This window comes from Denticeps clupeoides, chromosome 12 (genome assembly GCF_900700375.1).
Source record: "Denticeps clupeoides chromosome 12, fDenClu1.1, whole genome shotgun sequence".
NCBI classification, from domain to species: domain Eukaryota; kingdom Metazoa; phylum Chordata; class Actinopteri; order Clupeiformes; family Denticipitidae; genus Denticeps; species Denticeps clupeoides.
In genome coordinates, this window is record NC_041718.1 from 9,428,931 (window position 1) to 9,445,941 (window position 17,011).

Sequence of the window (17,011 nt, forward strand, 5' to 3'; positions counted from 1 at the left end):
AAAATTGATTCTAGTGCCGACCCTCTTTGTGAATAGGTTTTTAATAATCATCTCGGAGAGAAAGCCTCAGCACTTTCAGTTGCCTCTCACAATTACAATCACTAATAAATGAAGATTTATTCCTGAATTAAGAAGGAACCTTATTGATTTAGGCAGCCCATTGTGGAGTAATAATAGATCTTGTCCACACAATGGGACCCTGCCAAGTGTAGTGAAACGCTGCAGCACAGCACACGGTGGCACAACGAAATGTGGCAACCTTCAGATTATGGGGCCTTAACTGCTACATGTTGCCCTTGAGGAATTCTTACATTATTCCTTTTCTCTTGCAATTTCACCTCAGGAAACAGGACATGCAAGTAGCCATCTCCCAAAAAGACACTGAAACTTTGGAGTGACAATATAAATATTTAGTACCTTGAGATTGCATTTTATATAATATTGTATACGAAGCCTGAGAACCACAGGAACCAAAATGTATGTGCACAGCATTAAATCTGATCAAACTGTGGTCTGTTTTTTTTTTTTTTTGCTGTGAACCTTTGAAAAGTTGAACAATTGTCACTTGATCACCTCATGACACAAAATAGTATTTTTTAAGTGCTGTATTCAATTTCTGTATTCAAAAATAAATAAATGAACAAATAAAACATACAAATTGACACAGGCTGCTTAATTAAGAAACATAATTCAGTTCTCTACGGTTTTCTAGCTGGGCCTTCCACTCCTCACATCCTTGGCACAAAATAATGTGTTGTCAAACCTTGCCACTTGTACTCCAGTATCTCTAGGCTCAGCTGGTCTGCACTGTCCGTTGTTGCTCTCTCTTCTTTCTCTTACTGTCCAGCAGGGGTGGCCCGTGGTGTCCTGGTGGCTTCCAGCAGCTGATCGGTTCTCAGTCTCCTGGGCAGTGGCTGGGGCTGCTTAATCCTGGCCACCCCAAACAGCACTTCACGTTTCAACTGATTCTACACATTATGTGATTGCTATCAGCTGACAATATGAAAGATTTTGCTCCTCATGCAGCCAAATCTGAATCACTCATCACTCACATGAGTGGGATAACACTCCTGGAACATCAATAATGAGTGAATGTACCGGTAAAATACAGCTGAATTGCTCATATGAGTGGAAGGAGAAAAAGAATAAGTGTGTGTATAGAACAATATAAAGGTGTATATAAAGGAATATATATACACACACTATATTTTACACATATTATTTTAAACACTTTTATGCACTATATATTGCTTGAGTAGCAGTGAATGGCCTAGTGGGTAAGGAAGCGGACCCATAGTGGCCACTGAGCAAAGCACCATCCCCACTCACTGCTCCCCGAACGCCTGTCATGGCTGCCCACTGCCCACCCAGGGTGATGGGTTAAAAGCTGAGGATACATTTCGTTGCAGTGTGCTGCTGTGCTGCAGTTTCACAATTTCAGTCACAAAATAATCATTTGCAATTGGTCACCTCACCTCTCTTTAATACACATGGTAGTGTATTAAAATTACAGGCATAAGACATTGTATAACTACAGGCATTATATACTAAAAATATTTATATTATAGGATATATCACTGTAAACTACTGTACAGCATTAGCACAATAATGGATGGGTGCAGTGTGTGCAGACAAAGTACAAAAAAACAAGGGGGTAAAGTAATAAATAAAAGTATGTATTATAATATTATAGGCAATAAATAAATGCATTATAATAAATGTATTCATATATATATGTCTAACTTCAAAAATATGATTAATATATCTATACAATGTACATTTAATCATTTTAAAATGTGAAATGTATCAAATGTAGGTGGCCTATATGCATATAAAAGGTACAGTCATCAGTAGAGATATTTTTATACAATGTATACTGTACATATTTGCAGTTTACGCTATACATATTATTCATATTGCCAGTGGTGGCCTAGCAGGTAAGGATGCAGGTTTATAAAGGGAAGGTTGCAGGATCGATTCCCGAAGCACCAAAGCACAGTCCCCACGCCCTGCTTCCCGGGCGCCTGTCATGGCTGCCCTCTGCTCACTAAGGGTGACCATGTCTTTGTGTCACCATGTGCTGTGCTTCACAATGAAAATCACTCCAGCCCACTTCAGACCCTTAATTAATTACAAATCAAATGTGCTGCTCACCCACTTTATTTATTGAATGGTTGTCCACCTGCCTCCCTTCTCATCAGGAGAAATTGCTGGGTCCAGATGAAATACCAGGATACCAGCATGTCCTGAAGCTGGCCAATGGGTCATTTACCATCCCAGATTGCAGGAGAGGCAGTGAAGGGGAAGAGAATAAGACTCACAATAAACAGTTTCTAATGCCACCGTGCTCATTTGAAGGAAAGTTTTAACCAGGTTTTAAGCCGGCTCATCTCTCAGCTGGATTCTCGGACTAAACTCAGGGACTACGTAGCCATTGGAGGTGGTGTGGAGCACCTCGAGACAGACCTAGAGACCTGGTTGCAGTTGTTAAGATATAGTATACGATGCATGAGGTTCGTCTTGTGATTTAAATCACTTTATCTGTGTGTTTCAGGTCTGTTGTGAGTTTGCCCTGGAGCAGGGAACTGGCATATTCTGGTATATCCCCGAGGAGACTTCTTTCTCAGCCCAGGTGAGGAGCAACCAAACCCTTCCTCTGCCTCTGTTACTTTAGTCCCCTGTTCCATCCCAGCAGCAGCACTCCAAGGTAGCAACTGTCCCTCTGATTCTGCTGCTTAGCTGCCACCTTGTCCTGGACAACAGCACATTCCCAGGACATCATGCTCATACTGCTCCCACTTTCAAGGTTCAAAGATAAAGCTATATAAAAAGTCAAATGTAACAGACTTGTTTATTTCATATGAACAGTACAAGTCTAATCAGATCTAATTGTTTTACTACATGATATGTTTATTTAATTACAAAAGTAAATTACATTATCTACAAAAAACGTACAAGAACAACTCATGGGTATTTACTCCTAAACAAAATTATATGTTTTGTGATTGTAAGTTTGTAATACAATCTATTAAACACTTCCTTCATGCTTTAGGTTTTAATGCTCTACATTTTGGGTGCATTACTTCTGTTAAGAAAATACAAGACCTCGCACACAAACACACTTTGAAAAATGACACAAGCCTTTTTCTGAGTTATGTGGCGATCCAGAACACATTATCTGTATAAGCAAGCTATAAAATAGAAACAGCGAAAACACTGAACGCTGCACACACAGAATATTAGCACATTAGCATTCTTTTGTACAGGGTTTTGGGTCTAGACTGAGAGCAGCTACTACCTCACTTCATCATCATCATATTCATTGTCTTCTCTCTTTTAGTGAATTCTGTTTCAGCTGGAAGCTAAGAGCAAGCTTTTGCTGGACAAAGCTTCATTGGGAGAGTGCCTTACAGGAAGTGAAATGCGGGGGGGGGGGGGGGGGGGGGGGGGGTGCATGGGGACATGGGTGGGGCTTGCAAGGCTGCCCAATCAGAACTTCCCATGGTGCTCTGCTCAAGGGACACATTTATACAGTAGTTTGTTTTACTGTTAATATTGTGCAGATAAACAACTCATTACAGCCCTGTAATAAAATTTATTAAAAAAACATTCATGTAACAGGATATAAAACGTTAAAAAATTTATCAAAAAATTTATCATAAAAGAAACAGCATTTTAAACGAATGCACAGTCTACGCCGTCCATGTGACCGAGTACCCAGAAGCCCCGGTTAAATACCACCGTTTTTCTGGTCACATTCGTGCTTGCTTCGGCAGCACATATACTAAAATTGGAACGATACAGAGAAGATTAGCATGGCCCCTGCGCAAGGATGACACGCAAATTCGTGAAGCGTTCCATATTTTTTTTTCCTGGAGAGGGACACTAGATTCTCATAACTGTTTACTTTACTTTACTTTACTTTACTTTACTTTACTTTACTTTATTTAGCAGAGTAGAACCGCTGCTCTTCCACATCGAAAGGAGCCAGTTGAGGTGGTTCAGGCATCTGGTCAGGATGCCTCATGGACGTCTCCCTTTATTTATCCAAAGCGACTTACAAGAGGAAGACACCAGCAATTCTCGTTCGATTTCTATAGAATATTGAGTTTACAAACTAAGAGCCCTGATAGGGCTCAACTTGTCAGCGAAGAGATTGTTAAGTGCAAGACGAAGAAAAATGATAATGTATATATACATTTTTGTATTGTTTTGTGCAATGTGTATGCATTTGCGTGTGTAAGTGTTAGATTTGTCTGTAATACTTTTTGAACAAGAGGGTTTTCACCTGCTTCTTAAAGGTGGTGATAGTCTTGGCTAGTCGTGTGGAGGAGGGCAGGTTGTTCCACCAGCCAGGGACAACAACGGAGAACAGAGATGATTGGAATCGAAGACCCCGTGAAGAAGGAATTTTTAGTCTCATTTCATTTGCTAATCTTAGAGAGTGTGCAGGAGTGTAGCTAGGTAGTATTGTATTGATGTAGGAGGGTGCAGTTCCATTTACAGCCCTGTAAGCAAGCATCAAGAATTTGAACTCAATGCGAGCAGCTACCGGGAGCCAGTGGAGAGAGGTAAGAAGAGGTGTAACATAGGTGTATTTTGACTGATTGAAGATGAGACAGGCTGCCATATTTTGGATAATCTGGAGTGTTTTATGGTGACTGCAGAGGCTCCAGCCAGGAGAGTTTGTCAAACTCCAAGGCTTTTTGCAGATGCCGTGGGTGTTAACAGTAGCGAGTCAATTTGAATTGAAAGGTTTTGGGGAATTGTTGCCCGGAAAGATCAGAATCTCGGTTTTGGATAGGTTGAGTTGGAGGTGTCGCTCAGACATCCATTCCGATATGTCTGAGAGACAGGCAGAAATTTTGTTGCTATAGTAGCATCTTCTGGTGGGAATGACAGATAGAGCTGGGTGTCATCAGAATAAGAGTGATAGGAGAAGCCATGTGATTGGATGATGTGACCAAGTGAGCGAGTGTATATTGAGAATGGAAGGGGGCCAAGGACAGAGCCTTGTGCAACCCCTGTGGTTACCCTAGAGACAACAGATGTCTCACCTCCCCATGATACCTTGAAAGTCCTGTCCTGAAGATAAGAGGTGAACCAATCTAGTACGGTTACTGTAACTCCTAAATCAGAGAGTGAGGTGAGAAGAATTTCATGGTTAACTGTGTCGAAGGCAGCAGATAGATCAAGTAGGATAAGGACAGATGATCTGCGGGCAGCTCTTGCAGCACGAAGGTCACCCATCATTGCCAGGAGGGAGGTTTCAGTTGAATGCCCTTTCCTGAAACCAGACTGAAAAGGGTCGAGAAGATCATGCTCGTGGAGAAAAGGAAAGTTGAGCCAGGACTGCTCTTTCAAGAATTTTTGAAAGAAAAGGAAGGTTGGGGATTGGGCAGTAGCTATCCAGTAGAGACAGGTTTAATGTGGGTTTTTTGAGCAGGGGAGCAATGACAGCCTGTTTGAAAGCAGTGGGAAATGTTCCTGTTGTGAGTGAGGAGTTTAAGACGTGTGTCAGAGCAGATACTATGGTGGGCTGTATGGACTGAAGGAGGTGTGAGGGGATTGGATCCAGGGAGCAGGTGGTGGGGTGACTAGACTGGAGAAGTTTAGACACGTCCGATTCAGAGAGGGGAGTAAAGGAAGACAGTGTCCTGGTTTCAGAGGTAACAGCAGGACGGGGTCTGGGGTTAGGCGGTGAGAATTGTTTGCTAATGTCAGCCACCTTCTCTGTGAAGAAGGTAGCAAAGTCTTCAGATGAGAGAAGTGGAGGGGGGAGGGGGGGGATTCAGGAGGCGGTTAAAAGTAGAGAATAGTTTGCGAGAGTCATTGCAGTTGCTTACTTTGTCCTGGAAGTATCTGGTCTTTGCTGTAGTGACAGCAGCAGAGAAGGATTTCAGGAGAGATTGATACTTACTAACTTGAAGCAGGCACTTGGATTTCCTCCACTGCCTTTCAGCTGCTCTAAGATGGGTCCTGTGGCGGCGAACCTCGTCAGAGATCCACGCCGAGGGTGGAGTCGCACGTGTCAGTTTTGAGGTTAGAGGGCAGAGTCTCTTGAGGCAAGATGTTAGTGGGGAGCAGAGGATGTCTGTAGCACAGTTAGGGTCCTGAATAGAGAGGATGTCTAGGGGGGAGAGCTCAGAGGAAACAGCAGAAGACAGTCGAGTAGGGCAGAGGGTGCGGAGATTACGGCGAAATTGTGTTAAGTGTGAGGTGGGTGTGGTGCGTGCCAGGGGGGATAGTCTGAAGTGAATAAAAGAGTGATCGGATAGATGTAGAGAAATGACAGATGTGTTGGCTGTGGAGCATTTGCGTGTAAGTACGAGATCTAGTTATTTTCCAGCTCTGTGCGTTGCGGGCGTGCAGAGAAGTGTGAAGTTGGAAGCAGAGATTAAGTGTTGGAAGTCAGTTGTTTGTGGCTTGAGGAGATCGAGGTTGAACTCTCCTAGTAGCACAAGGGGCAGTTCCTCATCTATAATGGTGGAGAGAGTTGTGTCTAGTTCCTCTACAAAGTTCCCCAGCGGACCTGGAGGACGATATACAGCAACCATGGACATTTTTACTGGGTGTGTAATATTTACTGCATGGAATTCAAAACTGGTTGTTTGAGTAGCAGAAACGGGAGTGAATTTTCACTTGAGCAAGCCTGTGCCCCCTCCCCTGCCAGTGGGGCGGGGGGTATGAGAGAAGTAGAAGTCTGTGGAAAGGGCTGCAGGTGTAGCGGAGTCGTGGGGGCGGATCCAGGTCTCAGTCAGTGCGAGTACTTGGAGGTTTCGTTCTGTTGCAAAAGCAGAAATGACGCGGTAGCGCGAGAGTAGTACCAGAAGTACAGGTCAAATTGTAAGTGGCTACAGGTGCGGTCCACACGTAGTGGAGTTGACTGTGGCTGAAGTCACTGTTGCAGGTAGCCGCTTTTTATCCAGTCTCCTGAAGTGCCGCTAACTACACCTGTTTCACAACTACACAAGAGTGGGCGTGTATCTAGTTCGGGTGAAACTGACGCCGATTGACAACAATAACAATAGCGAAAGCTAATACATTAACTTAGCTCGCCTATTCACGTCACGTCTTCTTAAAAAACAGCTAAGCCAGGACAGAGTCAAAGTTTATTCCCTCACCTCTACAGAGAACCGTGCGAGAAAGATTACAGCTGTGTCCTGAACACTAAATGGTGCTGAAAAACTCCTTGTTACTCTGACCTTGCATATACAGGTCGAAAATTGCATTGTGTTGTGTCAGACTTACTGCCGGCTATGCGGACCAAGCTCTCTCTCCTCTGATGACCCTTAACAAAGGACCATCCTCCGCATACTCCTGGAGCTCCCCCAATAGGTTGCCTCTAGGGACACGGTCATAAGCCTTCTCCAAATCCACAAAACACATGTGGATTGGTTGGGTCCCATGTTCCCTCCATAACCCTAGCAAGAGTAAAGAGCTGGTCCACAGTTCCAAGGCTAGGACAAGATAACATTGCTCCTCCTCAGTCTGAGTTTCAACTATCGACCGGACCCTCCTTTCCTGTACCTTGGAGTAGACCTTTCCAGGGAGGCTGAGGAGAGTGATCCCTCTATAGTTGGAACACACCCTCTTGTCCCCCTTCTTAAAAACGGAGACCACCACCCCAGTCTGCTACTCCATCGGAACTGCCCCCGATGTCCACGCATTGTTGCAGAGACGTGTCAACCACGACAGCCCTACAACACCCATAGCCATGAGATACCAAGGACGGATATCATCCACCCCAAGGCTCCGCTGCAGTGTAGCTGTTTGACTACCTCAGCACCTTCTGCCCCGAGATTGGACACTCCATACCCAGCTATCCCGGCTCTGGTTCCTCCTCGGAATGTGCATTGGTGGAATTGAGGAGCCATGTAGTGATGATTACGAACACATTGTCTGTATAAACAAACTATTAAAAAGAAACAGCAAAAACACTGAACACTGCAAACACAAAACCAATTTAGCTGTTAGCATATTAGCATTCCTTTGTACAGAGTTTGAGCCTGCGGCATTTTCCAAGATTTAGACTGAGAGCAGCTACTAACTCATTTTTTCATCATAATCTTTGTCGTCTTCTCTCTTTAATTGAGTTCTGTTTCAGCTAGAAGCTAAGAGCAAGCTTTTGCTGGACAAAGCTTCATTGGGAGAGTGTCTTACAGGAAGTGAAATGCAGAGGGGGGGGGGGGGGTGCATGTAGACATGGGTGGGGCCTTGCAAGGCTGCCCAATCAGAACTTCCCATGGTGCTCTGCTCAAGGGACACATTTGTACAGTAGTGTGTTTTACTCTTAATATTGTGCAGATAAACAACTCATTACAGACCTGTAATAAAATATATAAAAAAAACATTCATGTAACAGGTTATAAAACGTTTAAAAAGGTATCATAGAAGAAACAGCATTTTAAATGAATGCACATTCTACACCGTCCATGTGACCGAGTACCCAGAAGCCCCGGTTAAATACCACTGTTTTTCTGGTCACATTCGTGCTTGCTTCGGCAGCACATATACTAAAATTGGAACGATACAGAGAAGATTAGCATGGCCCCTGCGCAAGGATGACACGCAAATTCGTGAAGCGTTCCATATTTTTTTCCTGGAGAGAGACACTAGATTCTCATAACTGTGTCCTGAACACTAAATGGTGCTGAAAAACTCCTTGTTACTCTGACATTGCATATACAGGTCGAAAATTGCATTGTGTTGTGTTAAAAAGGATTTTTGGACACATTTACATTTACGGCATTTATCAGACACCCTTATCCAGAGCGACTTACAATCAGTAGTTACAGGGACAGTCCCCCCTGGAGAAACTTGGGTTTCAGTGTCTTGCTCAGGGACACAATGGTAGTAAAAGGGATTTGAACCTGGGTCTTCTGGTTCATATGCGAGTAGTGTTACCCACTAGGCTACTACCAGCCTTATAAACAATCTGGTGGCACTAAAAAAGGACAAAAAAAAGGACAAATCCAGTCCAAATTATAGTTAGTGCCATCTAGTGGAGAAAAAAAAAGTGCTTGTTGCAGAGCAATAGTATGTGCTGTTGTCTTTACCCAAAGCTCATGAGGATTGGGACATAGATCGACCGGTAAATCAAAAGCTTTGCTTTCTGGCTCAGCTCCCTCTTCACCACGACAGATCGTTCAATATCCGCATCACTGTAGACGCTGCCCCAATCCGCCTGTTGATTTCCTGCTCCCTTCCTCCTTTATCCGTGAACAGGACACCAAGATACTTAAACTCCTCCACTTGAGGCAGGACCTCTGTCCCGACCCTGAGTTGGCAAGCCACCCTTTTCAAGTCAAGAACCATGGTTTCAGATTTGGAGGTGCTGATCCTCATCCCAGCCGCTTCACACTTAGCTAAGAATCTACCCAGCAAGAGCTGGAGGTCAGAGCCTGATGAAGCTAGGAGGACCACATCATCTGCAAAAAGCATCTAGTGGAGGAAAAAAAAGTGCTTGTTGCAGAGCAATAGTACGTGCTGTTGTCTTTCAACAAACAGTGGAGATGAAACCATTGTTCAGTTTTTGGAATACTGTGTTGGCGTTTGGAACATTAAACTTCTTGTCTAACGGCTAATTAAATTTTGCCTGATTCCGATGCTTTGAAAAAGCACAGAGTAAACGTTTCACACAAGTAAATGCACAAGGTACAAAACATATCTAATTTTCTTTGTTGCTGAAATAGATTTTTTTTTTTTCCGTCGTTGTCGTCCTCCTCTGCTTATCCGGGTCCGTGTCGCGGGGGCAGCATTCCAAGTATAGAATCCCAGACAGCCCTCTCCCCAGCCACCTCCACCAGCAGGACCCCAAGGCGTTTCCAGACTAGATTGGACATGTAATTTCTCCAACGTGTTGTGGGTCAACCCGGGGGCCTCCTGCCGGCAGGACATGCCCGAAACACCTCTCCAGGGAGACGTCCATGAGACATCCTGACCAGATGACTGAACCACCTTAACTGGCTTCTTTCGATGTGGAAGAGCAGCGGTTCTACTCGTGAGTTCCTACCGAATATCCTAGCTCCTCAACTTATCTCTAAGGCTGCACATGCTAACCCTATGGAGAAAACTCATTTCAGCTGATTGTATCCGCGATCTCATTCTTTCGGTCGTTACCCAAAGCTCATGAGGATTGGGACGTAGATCGACCGGTAAATCAAGAGCTTTGCTTTCTGGCTCAGCTCCCTCTTCACCACGACAGATCGTTCAATATCCGCATCACTGTAGACGCTGCCCCAATCCGCCTGTTGATTTCCTGCTCCCTTCCTCCTTTATCCGTGAACAGGACACCAAGATACTTAAACTCCTCCGCTTGAGGCAGGACCTCTGTCCCGACCCTGAGTTGGCAAGCCACCCTTTTCAAGTCAAGAACCATGGTTTCAGATTTGGAGGTGCTTATCCTCATCCCAGCCGCTTCACACTCAGCTAAGAATCTACCCAGCAAGAGCTGGAGGTCAGAGCCTGATGAAGCTAGGAGGACCACATCATCTGCAAAAAGCAAAAAGCAGACGAGATTCTCCTGCCACCAAACTTGACGCCCTTCACACCACAGCTGTGCCTAGAAATTCTGTTCATATAGGTCACGAACCCTCACTGGGAACAGGTCAGACTTACTGCCGGCTATGCGGACCAAGCTCACTCTCCTCTGATGCTGTGTAGCTGTTTGACTACCTCAGCACCTTCTGCCCCGAGATTGGACACTCCATACCCAGCTATCCCGGCTCTGGTTCCTCCTCGGAATGTGCATTGGTGGAATTGAGGAGCCATGTAGTGATGATTACGAACACATTGTCTGTATAAACAAACTATTAAAAAGAAACAGCGAAAACACTGAACACTGCAAACACAAAACTAATTTAGCTGTTAGCATATTAGCATTCTTTTGTACAGAGATTGAGCCTGCGGCATTTTCCAAGATTTAGACTGAGAGCAGCTACTAACTCATTTTTTCATCATAATCTTTGTCGTCTTCTCTCTTTAATTGAGTTCTGTTTCAGCTAGAAGCTAAGAGCAAGCTTTTGCTGGACAAAGCTTCATTGGGAGAGTGTCTTACAGGAAGTGAAATGCAGAGGGGGGGGGTGCATGTAGACATGGGTGGGGCCTTGCAAGGCTGCCCAATCAGAACTTCCCATGGTCCTCTGCTCAAGGGACACATTTGTACAGTAGTGTGTTTTACTTTTAATATTGTGCAGATAAACAACTCATTACAGACCTGTAATAAAATATATAAAAAAAACATTCATGTAACAGGTTATAAAACGTTTAAAAAGGTATCATAGAAGAAACAGCATTTTAAATGAATGCACATTCTACACCGTCCATGTGACCGAGTACCCAGAAGCCCCGGTTAAATACCACTGTTTTTCTGGTCACATTCGTGCTTGCTTCGGCAGCACATATACTAAAATTGGAACGATACAGAGAAGATTAGCATGGCCCCTGCGCAAGGATGACACGCAAATTCGTGAAGCGTTCCATATTTTTTTCCTGGAGAGAGACACTAGATTCTCATAACTGTGTCCTGAACACTAAATGGTGCTGAAAAACTCCTTGTTACTCTGACATTGCATATACAGGTCGAAAATTGCATTGTGTTGTGTTGTGTTAAAAAGGATTTTTGGACACATTTACATTTACGGCATTTATCAGACACCCTTATCCAGAGCGACTTACAATCAGTAGTTACAGGGACAGTCCCCCCTGGAGAAACTTGGGTTTCAGTGTCTTGCTCAGGGACACAATGGTAGTAAAAGGGATTTGAACCTGGGTCTTCTGGTTCATATGCGAGTAGTGTTACCCACTAGGCTACTACCAGCCTTATAAACAATCTGGTGGCACTAAAAAAGGACAAATCCAGTCCAAATTATAGTTAGTGCCATCTAGTGGAGGAAAAAAAAGTGCTTGTTGCAGAGCAATAGTATGTGCTGTTGTCTTTACCCAAAGCTCATGAGGATTGGGACATAGATCGACCGGTAAATCAAAAGCTTTGCTTTCTGGCTCAGCTCCCTCTTCACCACGACAGATCGTTCAATATCCGCATCACTGTAGACGCTGCCCCAATCCGCCTGTTGATTTCCTGCTCCCTTCCTCCTTTATCCGTGAACAGGACACCAAGATACTTAAACTCCTCCACTTGAGGCAGGACCTCTGTCCCGACCCTGAGTTGGCAAGCCACCCTTTTCAAGTCAAGAACCATGGTTTCAGATTTGGAGGTGCTGATCCTCATCCCAGCCGCTTCACACTCAGCTAAGAATCTACCCAGCAAGAGCTGGAGGTCAGAGCCTGATGAAGCTAGGAGGACCACATCATCTGCAAAAAGCATCTAGTGGAGGAAAAAAAAGGGCTTGTTGCAGAGCAATAGTACGTGCTGTTGTCTTTCAACAAACAGTGGAGATGAAACCATTGTTCAGTTTTTGGAATACTGTGTTGGCGTTTGGAACATTAAACTTCTTGTCTAACGGCTAATTAAATTTTGCCTGATTCCGATGCTTTGAAAAAGCACAGAGTAAACGTTTCACACAAGTAAATGCACAAGGTACAAAACATATCTAATTTTCTTTGTTGCTGAAATAGATTTTTTTTTTTTGTCGTCGTTGTCGTCCTCCTCTGCTTATCCGGGTCCGTGTCGCGGGGGCAGCATTCCAAGTATAGAATCCCAGACAGCCCTCTCCCCAGCCACCTCCACCAGCAGGACCCCAAGGCGTTTCCAGACTAGATTGGACATGTAATTTCTCCAACGTGTTGTGGGTCAACCCGGGGGCCTCCTGCCGGCAGGACATGCCCGAAACACCTCTCCAGGGTGTTACGTCCTGTTAATTTGGGTGTGTTTCTGTTCTGTGTTTTGTGCTGTTTGCAGGTGCCTGGTGATTGTAAATTGAGCCCACCTGTACCTGCTGTGGGACAGAGAGAATAAAAGGAGCCTCAGTTTTCTTTTTTCGGGGCTGCGCTTGCCGTGCCATCCACCCACCTGCCTTCCTACCCTTTCCCTTTGACATCACTTCCGGTTTCCCCTGCGCTTCCCCTAGGAGGCGACGCAACTTGTTGTGTCGGCCTGCTTCGGTGTTTGTCTGTTTTTCTCTGTTTTCCTGTTTTGTTTGCTGTTATTCGTTGTAATTCGTTTTGTATGTATTTCTTCTTTATTTATATATTTAGTAGTTAATAAAATACTTGTTAAAACTATCCGTTTCGTCTTAGTAGGTTTACGTTTGTGTCCTTTCTTTTGTTACGGGCCGGAGCCCCTAGACCGGTTCGTAACAAAATTGGTGGCTTCGTCCGGGATTTGTTCTGTTTTTTTTTCTCTCAGGACAAATTTGATTTATCTTCGGGACATCTGTATTTTTGGGGAAGACTCGCGTTCGACGTTCGTTTGGAACTCTGGTAAGTTAGGCGTCTCCAGCCGGATTTTCGTAATCCCTCCATCGGAGCGCATTTGTTGTTTTGTTGGTTTGTGTTTGGGGATTTTATTTGGGTGGTGTTTTGAAGAGCAACCCCGGGAGGAGCTTCGCGGTTTGTCTCCTGACTGACCACGAACCTTCAATTGGTAACGCTCTTTGAAGAAGCGAAGGTTTATTTAGTGGGAGAGTTAGGCAGGTTTAGGGATCAGAGTTCCCTCACGAATACGTTGTTGCGGTGGAGAAATCGCACGTTTCGCTCCGTTCGCAGTCGGAATTTTTTTTGTGGTGCTGCATCTCGTGTCTCTTGGCAACATGTCGTTGGCAGACGAGTTTATTCAGAGCCCTTCGTACGAACTCCTGTCGCGTTGCACTAAAGAAAATTTGTTGCACATTGCAGAAAACTACGAGATTGAATTAACAAGCGAAGATAAAACGTTGAAGGAATCTCTTTTTAAAGCCGTAGAACGCGCTTTATTGGGCAGTAATGTACTTGCGGCGCGGGACCGAGGGTCCGGCGTCCCCGCAATCTGCAGCCGGTAGCGTCTCTGAAATGGAATTAAAGATGCGCGAATATTCTTTTCGGGAGCGGCAGATGCAATACGAAGCAGCGAAGTGGAGATCTGAACGTGACAGCCGTGCTGTGCGGGAGAAGGAAATTGAGAAGGAGTTGCAGATTCGTAAAATGGAAATCGAATTAGAAGTAAAACGACTCGAGTGTGAGGAACGCGAGAGAGAGCGGAACCGGGAATATGAAAGTCAGCGCGAAAGGGAAGAGCGGGATTTTGCTTTAAAGAAATTAGAATTAGAATTGTCTGCTAGAAAAGACGCCGTAGTTCCGGCGGTGGCCTCTGTTCCTCCCGTGTCGCTGTTACCTCCTGGCTCTGTGTCTCCTCCTCACGTCCCTCCTGTGGACCAGACTTCTTCTGATACAGGTGATTATGGGTTTGATGTGTCCCGTAATATTCGTCTCGTCCCTCCGTTCAACGAACGGGAGGTCGAGAAGTATTTTAGCCATGGAGTCTTTTATTACAGTGTGTGTTGTCTGGTAAAGCTCAGGAAGTTTACTCTGCCCTCACAGTTGAGCAGAGTTCAAACTACAGTACTGTTAAAACTGCGATTTTAAACGCATATGAACTAGTACCTGAAGCATACAGACAAAAATTCCGTCGACTGAGTAAAACTGACCGAATTACATATGTTGAATTTGCACGTGAGAAGGAGAACCTGTTCGACCGCTGGTGTACATCAGAGCACGTTACATCCCGCGAACAGTTGAGAGAGTTAATACTGTTGGAGGAGTTTAAAAACTGTGTTCCTGATTCTGTCGCTACCTATCTGCATGATAGACAGGTTACCACCTTGGCTCAAGCTGCTGTTTGTGCTGATCAGTATGCTCTGACACATAAAAATGTCTTCGTCCCTTTCTCTTCGTCTCCCTCACGCTGCATTCGCTCGCCACCTTCCAGCCCAAAACAGAGCTGGAGGAATTCCAGAAAATCTTCACCCCCCAAAGACCCTCGTGGGTGTTTTTACTGTCATGAGCCGGTCATTTAATTGCTTCATGTCCTCGGTTGCAGAAAAAGAATCTAGCATCGTCCAAATCACTCCCAAAGAAAGTTGGGCTGGTGCACACGTTCACTTCGGAGAACATTATCGATGAGGTTGATCCTGGCTATGAGCCATTTGTATTAAATGGAACGGTATCTCTTACTGGTCGTGTGGAAGATGATGTTGCTATTAAAATTCTGCGTGATACTGGTGCTGCACAATCGTTCATTTTAGATTCGGTTCTCCCATTCTCTACGGAGAGTTGTTGCGATTCCGATGTGCTGGTGCAGGGAATTGAAATGGGGTTCGCGAGAGTCCCATTGCACACTCTGCACTTAAAAAGTGAATTGGTCTCGGGTGTTTTTAGGATTGCGGTTTGTTCTCAGCTTCCAGTGAAAGGGGTTTCCTTTCTTTTGGGAAATGATGTCGCTGGAGGAAAAGTCCTTCCAGTTCCGGAGGTTGTAGACGTACCGATGTTGGTTATGGATGTGGACTCAAGTCTGGCTTCAGTCTACCCTGCGTGTGTCGTTACGCGAGCGCAAGCTCGTAGGTATCAAGATGAAGTTGGGTTATCTGATACTTTTATGTCGTTCGACCCTTCGCCTGTGATTTCTGCGCATGTATCTGAGGAGATGTCCACATGCGGTGATGCTGCAGCTGCTGATGACGTGTGGCTGAGCGTAGATAAAGTGTTGATTGCTGGTGAACAGAAGACTGATCCTTCTCTGGCCCGGTGCCGTACTGCTGCCAGAGAAAGAGGTGTAGTTAACACATCAGCGTCATTTTACTGGGAAGATGGATTTTTAATGCGGAAGTGGATTCCACCACACAGTGAAGATTTGGGGTGGAATGCGGTTATTCAGCTTGTGGTTCCTGCTAAATTTAGAGGTCAGGTACTGGCCGTCGGGCACGACCATGACTTTGCTGGTCATTTGGGGGTAAATAAGACATACCACCGTATTTTACGTCACTTCTTTTGGCCAGGTTTAAAATCTGATGTGGTTAAATACTGCCGGTCATGCCATCGCTGTCAAATAGCAGGAAAACCAAATCAGGTGATTCCCCCTGCTCCGCTCCGTCCCATCCCAGTAATTTCTGAGCCATTTGAGATAATTATTTTAGATTGTGTAGGCCCATTGCCTACGACAAAGTCTGGGCATCGATATTTGTTGACTATTATGTGTGCTGCAACACGCTATCCTGAAGCAGTCCCATTACGTTCACTCAAAGCTAAACCTGTTTTACGCGCACTGATCCGGTTCTTTTCTACGTTTGGACTGCCAAAGGTAGTACAGACAGATCAGGGCTCTAACTTTCTATCACGCCTGTTTAAGGAAGTGTTGAGTGAGTTGTCCATTAAGCATGTGGTGTCTAGTGCTTATCATCCAGAGTCTCAAGGAGCCTTGGAAAGATTTCATCAGACGCTGAAGACCATGTTTCGTACGTACAGTGATGACACTAACGAGTGGGATGATGGGTTGCCACTCTTATTGTTCGCTGTTCGTGAAACACCCCAAGAGTCACTTGGTTTTAGTCCTGCGGATTTGATCTTTGGCCACACCATCCGGGGCCCATTGAAACTTTTGCGTGAGAAGTGGGGATCTCAGGGCAAAGAGAATTCACGGAACATTCTTGATTTTGTGAGTTCATTTCGTGAGCGTTTGCATCGAGCATGTGAGTGTGCACGCAACGCTTTAGAAAAATCTCAGTTAAAGATGAAGGGGCGTTATGACCGTAAGGCTGTGAGTCGGGAGTTCCAGCCTGGTGAAAAAGTGCTTGTGCTCTTGCCTGTTGTAGGATCTGCGTTACAAGCAAGGTTTTCTGGCCCTTATGAAGTTGTGTCTAAACTGAGTGAAACAGATTATGTCATTCGTATGCCTGATAGACGGCGTAAAACTAGAGTGTGTCACATTAATATGCTCAAGTCTTATGTTACCAGGGATGTGGAGAAAGTAGCTGCTGGAGCCGTTCCAGTCGCAGCCATATCCACTGCGGTGATTCCCTGTTACAGTCCTGAGGAGGATGGCCTTACTCTGCGAGACGTTCCTGTGACTTGTGCCCGT

At 44.9% G+C, this 17,011-nt stretch overlaps 3 non-coding genes across 3 annotated transcripts; all 3 read left to right on the top strand.

Moving 5' to 3' along the window:
• Positions 1-3,760: 3,760 nt before the first annotated feature.
• On the top strand, positions 3,761-3,867 carry LOC114801504 (U6 spliceosomal RNA). The gene has a single exon (XR_003751542.1). It is a non-coding gene; the product is annotated as a U6 spliceosomal RNA (small nuclear RNA).
• Positions 3,868-8,492: 4,625 nt separating this feature from the next.
• On the top strand, positions 8,493-8,599 carry LOC114801506 (U6 spliceosomal RNA). The gene has a single exon (XR_003751544.1). It is a non-coding gene; the product is annotated as a U6 spliceosomal RNA (small nuclear RNA).
• Positions 8,600-11,383: 2,784 nt separating this feature from the next.
• Positions 11,384-11,490, top strand: LOC114801507 (U6 spliceosomal RNA). Its single transcript, XR_003751545.1, has one exon. It is a non-coding gene; the product is annotated as a U6 spliceosomal RNA (small nuclear RNA).
• Positions 11,491-17,011: the final 5,521 nt, after the last annotated feature.